The sequence below is a fragment of the Callorhinus ursinus genome, unplaced genomic scaffold, assembly GCF_003265705.2.
Source record: "Callorhinus ursinus isolate GAN/ISIS: 27379988/994484 unplaced genomic scaffold, GSC_fseal_2.0 scaffold2987, whole genome shotgun sequence".
In the NCBI taxonomy this organism is placed as follows: Eukaryota; Metazoa; Chordata; class Mammalia; order Carnivora; family Otariidae; genus Callorhinus; species Callorhinus ursinus.
Genome location: NW_027400041.1, coordinates 1 through 6,306, shown reverse-complemented (window position 1 = coordinate 6,306; position 6,306 = coordinate 1). Strand labels below are relative to the sequence as shown.

Genomic DNA, 6,306 nt, shown 5'->3' with positions numbered 1-6,306 from the left:
ACCACCACGGTCCCCGAGATACCTGGCCTTTCACTCGGTTACCATCCGTTCTGCCGGCTGCCTAATCTTGGGACGGTCTTAGCTCCCCAAAATGTCTGACTTGGGCCCAAGCGGGTGAAGAAAAAGTCCAGGCTTTGGAATCAGAAGTGCCCGGGTTTAAATCTCGGCAATCCCACTGGCCAAGTGTGTGAGCTCGCTGAAGTGACTTAGTATGGACCGTTTCTCTAACCGGAGAAGGGAAGTCACACCTACTTCATGCGGCTGCTCTGAGGATGACATCAGATAAGCCAAGGGAGACCCTTAACAAAGGTCAGTTTCCCTTCCCTGGGACTGTGTGCTGGGACTGAGAACCTGATGCCCGTCTCACACCCTCATGCCTCATTATGGACCCTGAGCTGGGCTCCGTGCACACGCAGCCCCTTCCAGGCCACAGCAGGCCACGCCGGCTGAACACGAGACATATCCTCCCCACCCTCGACCTCCTGGCCTCGATCCTGTGGTCAGACGGTGCACAACGATTCCCCGCGTGCCTCTCTCCACCCCCAGGCCCCCGCTCCTTCCTGCCCAGGCCCCACACTGCTGCATCAGGCTCTGCTCAGACCTTGGGGCCTGGAGGTGTTCTCTGGCTTTATCAGCTTATGAGCAGCTCCCGCGGAAGGAGGCAGCAAGAAACCAAACCCAGCCTCTGCTTTCTTCACAGACACTCCAAGGCCCAGAAAAGCAAAGCAAAATGAGGGCCTCCCACGGACAGCCGGCTAATGGAAAAGGCAGTATCTCGCACATATCTCACAGGGAGGCAATGTGCCCAAAACAGTGACCAGCACGAGGTACACATCCTCTCTAAAGCTGGGGCTGCAGCCTCGGAGGCCCTCGTGCCAGGGGACAGAGCCAAGATATGCATTAAACAATTCACAGCCCTGACCAGACCAGGATTCAGTGGAACAGAGAAGGTGCTGACCAATCAGGTCCCTTGGCAGGGCCCCTCCCCAACGCCTCCTGGCCAAGCCACACCACCACGGCTCCAGGGCCACCAGCTCTGTTCACCTCTGCCGGACCCCAGATGGAAAGGCCCCACACTGCCGCCTGGCTCCCAGACTGCAGGGCTTCAGAGGTTGAGAAACAAGTGCCAGATAAGCCTGGTCCCCCTCTCAGGGGATGCCAACTGTTCTCCTGGTTTGGCTTGTGACACACAACGCCCGTGTCAGGTCAACGGAAGCCACGCTGGTAAGCAGGGAGGAAAGAACTAAATGAGGAACGAAAATAGGAAAATCAACAGGGAAGCGTCCACCCCCAATTCTGGAAACACGAGAGGCCCCAGAGGCAACTGCGTCACAGGGAGCCAAACCAGCTTTCCCTTTGCTTCCCACTCTGGTTATCTCAATGCTGCCGAGGGCAGGGCAGGGCTGTGAACAGGAGCGGCCGTGACCCCAAGCCAGGCCCAGGGCCGCACCGCACATATGGCAGCAGAGGGCTCCCAAGCATGGCCGCGGCCCCATCTGGCCCCAGCCCTGCAGCCGGCGCTGGCCGGACTCTAGCCGACACATCTCGAGGGACTTGGCCGGCCCCTCCCCATCTCCCCCGCTGCACCAAAGCTGACCTCTAGAGCCTCTTTATTCATGTTCCAGGTCCCATACCCCTAGCCATCCTCCCTACCTCACTACTGGAGGAGCTGAGACTTGTCAAATTCCTTTAGGGAAGACACACTGGCCTCTTCCCAACAGAGACACCGGACTCTTCCCAACAGCTCTGGATGCCTCACTCGGCGAGGACCTCAGGCTGCCCACAGCCAATTCAGAGACACATCTCAGATGGAGAGAAGAGAAGATGAAACACTGACAGGCAGAATTCACCAGTCCTTCCCGGACACGGTGGGAAGGGGGCGGGGAGACGTCCATGAGACAAGGAGCAGAGGTGGGATCCCACGGGTGCCTCCGGAAATTAGCCAAGCACCGTCATAAAACTGCCCAGCACCATCCCTTTTATCTCGAGACCCCAGACAAATCTGCTGTCGGCTAATTCCAACCTGACCCTGCTCGCCCAGAACATTGCAGGAATGCACTCCATAGGAGAGATTTCCCAGTAGGGAGCATGGCAAGTGCCCACCGTCTGCTTCCCGAGCTGTCTCTAGAACGCGACAGATCTCCTCAGTTCTGCCGACCACCATCATTTTTAATCACTGTTGCTATTATTGTGACCAGCATCAAGTGAGGCAGAGAAAAAAGATTTCTACGTCAACTGCCTAGAGATGCTTTGCAATGCTTACTAGGCCCAGAGTTTTTTTTTGAAGGTGAAGGCAATGAGGGCCTAGAGGAAGCAAGGGATTCACTCAAACAAACAAAAAACCCCCCAGAACAATCCCCCGCCCCAAGGAGAGCAAGAGCCCTGAAGCCCACCACCGGGTCCATACTCTAAACTCCAGCGAGTCTAAAGGTGTCTAGAGTAAGAGCGAACATCCACTGGGGTACACAAGGAAAGGCACGCCCACAGGCCCGTGTGGCACCTCCGGGGCTCTAACCCAGACCCTCACGCTGGATGCTGGGGACCAAGGAGAGTTCCAGACCAGTCCCCGTGGGAGGCCCACCTGCTCCGCCAACTGCCACACCCAGCGACGCATCCCAGCCAGCTCCCACGGAGCCGGTGGATCACTTGGGCTGGCCCTGCCCCCAGGCCCTTGCTGGTTACTAACCCCATTCACAGAAAAGCCAGGAGTGGGAGAATGGAAAGAAGAGGGCATTGTTTGGGAGATTCTGAATGGAGACGTTTGAGGATTCCCTACGAAGGAAAACGGTTGCCACGAGAAGGGAAGGGGGCAAGGGGCAGGCCAGGAGACGGGGCCTACACCTGACTCACCTGGGAGGCGTGGGTTAAACCCCATTTTCTCGCACCATCTGGTTTCCGATAAGCGGCCTGAAGATGATTCACTGACAGGCCTGGATGGTGTCCCCATCGGCCAGCACTTGGGGTCACAGAACCACAGACCCCGGTGGCTGCACAGCACCTACGAGGGGAGGAGGCGGCAAATATCCAGTCCATTCTGCCCTCTACCACCCAGCACGACACGCACAGTCACCGCCCACTTCCTCCCGAGGACAGCTGACTAAAGGCAGATTTCCCTGGAACCCCGACGGCCCGTGAGGGCAGAGAGCAGACAGTTCCCGGATGCGCCTAGCCACGGCTGCCGTCACAGAGCCGAACGAAAATCAGAGGAAGGAGGAGGAAGAGGTAGAGGAGGGCAGGGAAGACAAGAGGCCAAAAGAAGCACAAGCGGTCAAAAGACATCCATGGGCAAAGCAAGGCAAACAGGAAACCAAGACGACATGCGGGAGGCTGCTGGGTGACACAAGGCACCCCGGGCCGTCAGCCACGTTTCCAGCCTAGAGGAAACAGCCTGTCCTCCTCCAAGCCCCCAAATCCATGGAGAGCCATCAGCCCCTCCTGGCCCTCATCCCACATCAGACCTTCCGATCTATCAGCGTCTGAAAGAAGGAAAAGGAAAGAAAGCTTGGCATTCCGGAACCGGACACAGCCCTTCCTGGAATGGAAGGCCCCCTGGAGATGGTGGCTCACACTCTCAAGGTTCCGGTTCCCTGGGAGAAGGGCTCCTCTCCCGCAGGGGAGGGCAGACATGTCCGATAAGAACTGCTTAGCACAATGCTATATATAGTCTAGGTTCCTAGCGGCCTAGAGATTTGGAGCTAGAACTTGGCAGAGAACCACACTAGATGCTGGCAAGGACCGTCCTCCCCCAGCCAGCCAGCTGAGGGCCTCACCTCCCTGCTGGGGGCAGTGAGGGCAAGCAGGGCCCTTCCCGTCGGCCCATTAATAACACTGCACTGAGGGACATGGGCTTTTGGCTCCGTTTTAGGGAAAATCGACTTCTCCTGAATGTGAGGGCGACGGTGCGGGGGCGAAACGCCGAGATCTAGCCTCTCCGCAGCTCTCCACGAGCATTAGGAAACCGATCTCGTCCTCTCTGATGGAGGACCAGGGGCAGGGGTCTGCAGGGAAAGGAAGGGGAAGGCACAGCCGCTGGATAGGTTCAATAAACATCTATCGCTTCCGATGTCTAAAGGAATAAGAGAAGGCAGATGAATACTTACTGCAGAGAGCCAGGCTGACAGGCATCTCCTTTTTTTTGTTCCAAATAAATGCAAACGGGCCATTCTATTTGGCCGTATGATGGCTGTCTTCTGCACACCAGCTCTGTCCTCAGCTTAGCCACCTGAGTCTCCACGACGCCGTCACCTACTGACAGAGCTCAACTCCTCTGAGTTCTCTGTGGGGAAGAAGCGAAAAAAAGACAGGAGGCTCGGCTCTCAGGGCCAACCAACCAAGCAATGAATTGCGCAGGCCCCGATCAGGGTCCCGTTTGGGGCTAATATGTGGCCCTAGGACCAAGGCCCTCAGGGGCTGCTCACCCGCCAATGGCAGAAACAAGACAAGGCTGGGACCCTTGTCCTGAAGGAAGGCCAGGCCCAGCGGGCACTGGGCCTCATCAAGGAGGGCCTACCACCTCTTTTGGAAAACAAATCTGAGAGACAACAGAGCTCTCTGAAGTACAGGATCTGGGTTCTCATCATACGCACAGCTTCTGGACAGAGACACAAAGGATCTAACATCCACATACATACAATTTTTTTTTTTTTTAGGTCAAGTTGCTCTCTATTCAGGCTCAAAAAGACATGACTCAAAGGGGCTGGGGCTGCCTCTGTGCTCTGGGCAGGGACAGATGGCTCCTGTCCTTTGCCCTGCGCACCTCTCCACTGTGACCTCGGCCAGGTCTCCCTGCTCCCTCTGGCTCCCAAGGCCCCAAAACCATTCGCCGTAAAGATCCCAAAGGAGTCATGCCAGGAGGTCCTTGGGGAGAGGAGAAGGTGCTCAGTGACAAATGGCAGCGCTAAGCACCATCTACAGGAAAGCGTGAGCCCGAAAACCGGCACAAGGGGTATGGAGGCAGGGTGTTCCTAGGCCATGCCTTCCCTCGATCCCCACCCACAAGTCGTTTGCTTCTCTGTCCCCAGCCACGGCCCAGGGGGAGAGAGCAGGAGGGAAGGGAAGCCAGATGCTGAGGAGAATGGCTTGCCTGCGATTCGGTGGCAATGGCGGTCCCGGTCTCCCTTGCTCCGCAGAAGGCATGGCTGGGCCCGGCTGGGCACGGCTGGGCGGGGCCGGGCGGGCGGGGCAAGGGGGGAAAGTCACGCGCACTTAGCGCAATGCTGCGGATTCAAGAAAAGCCTAGAACCCAGAGCCGCCATGATGACGCACATACACATGCGCAAGGGTCAAGGACGCGAGGCCCACTATTTCTCCTGAAAAGGAACTGAGGAAGATGAAAGAGGAGAAGAGAAGTCAGACAGTAAGGAAAGGGGAGGCTAAGGCAGGCTGCCCAAGAGCTGGCCTTGAGCTTGAGGCTGGTGGGGTGGACCCACCATTTTCATGTGACGCCAGCAGAGGACACTTGAGATGCCACATCCCCATGATGGGCACTTACTCCCGGGGCCCCGGAATGCCAGGGTTCACTAAAGACTGCCAGGCCCACCCCACCCGACATGGAACTCACCCATCCAAGGCAACAGGCCACAGTGAGAAATCCCAGAGGGTTTTCTGGCCCCGAGAAGATGCCTGTTGTTGGGGACGGGTGAGAGGAGACTGAAAAGTGGCTCTGTTTGCCAAGCGCATAATAATAATAACACAAGCAGCTGCGTTTTCTGTTCGGTTTCTAAAATTCAAGAGTCCACGGAGCCCCGTTGGGATACCTGGTGTCACCCCCACCTGATCCACCTGATGCCCGGAAGTGGTCTTCTCTGCCAACCCCTTCCTGAAAATGACCCCAGCCCCAGGGTCGGCTCCAAGCCCTGACAAGCTGTTTTTGCTGCCTTCATGCTGACAGAACGTCCCGGCCACTCGGCTGAGCGCTCCATCTCCCAGCTCCCGACATACTGAGTCATCATCCAAAGAGGAAAAAAACAACAAAGCAGCCGTCACCAGGGTCCCCACTGCCGTCGGCTGACGACTCATGGGCTGTCGTCACTCTCTGTTCTGCAGCCCCAGAACTGGTGACGAGGGGCTTCAGGGTGCCCAACTCCCCTCCCACGGGATGCAACGGCGTCAGGAAGCAGGCAGCCACCACTGCCATTCAGAAAGAAGGGAAACTAAGCTGGCATCACAAGGCTCCCAGGAAGGACCACAGGTTAACCCTCACCCTGCCACCGCCTGCCCTGGCCTCACGGCTCCGCTCCCACGGCGTTTCTCCCGACGCAGACGTTAAAGGGGTCTTTACTCCAGGTGGGGGAAAGGCGTCCCCTC

The 6,306-nt window shown here is 57.5% G+C and overlaps 1 long non-coding RNA gene across 1 annotated transcript; it reads right to left on the bottom strand.

Annotated features, from left to right (window-relative positions):
* Positions 1-20: 20 nt before the first annotated feature.
* LOC141372223 (uncharacterized) lies at positions 21-6,300 on the bottom strand. Its single transcript, XR_012377508.1, has 3 exons — positions 5,084-6,300; positions 4,101-4,276; positions 21-2,998 (listed from the first exon to the last, which is right to left on the bottom strand). It is a non-coding gene; the product is annotated as an uncharacterized lncRNA (long non-coding RNA).
* Positions 6,301-6,306: the final 6 nt, after the last annotated feature.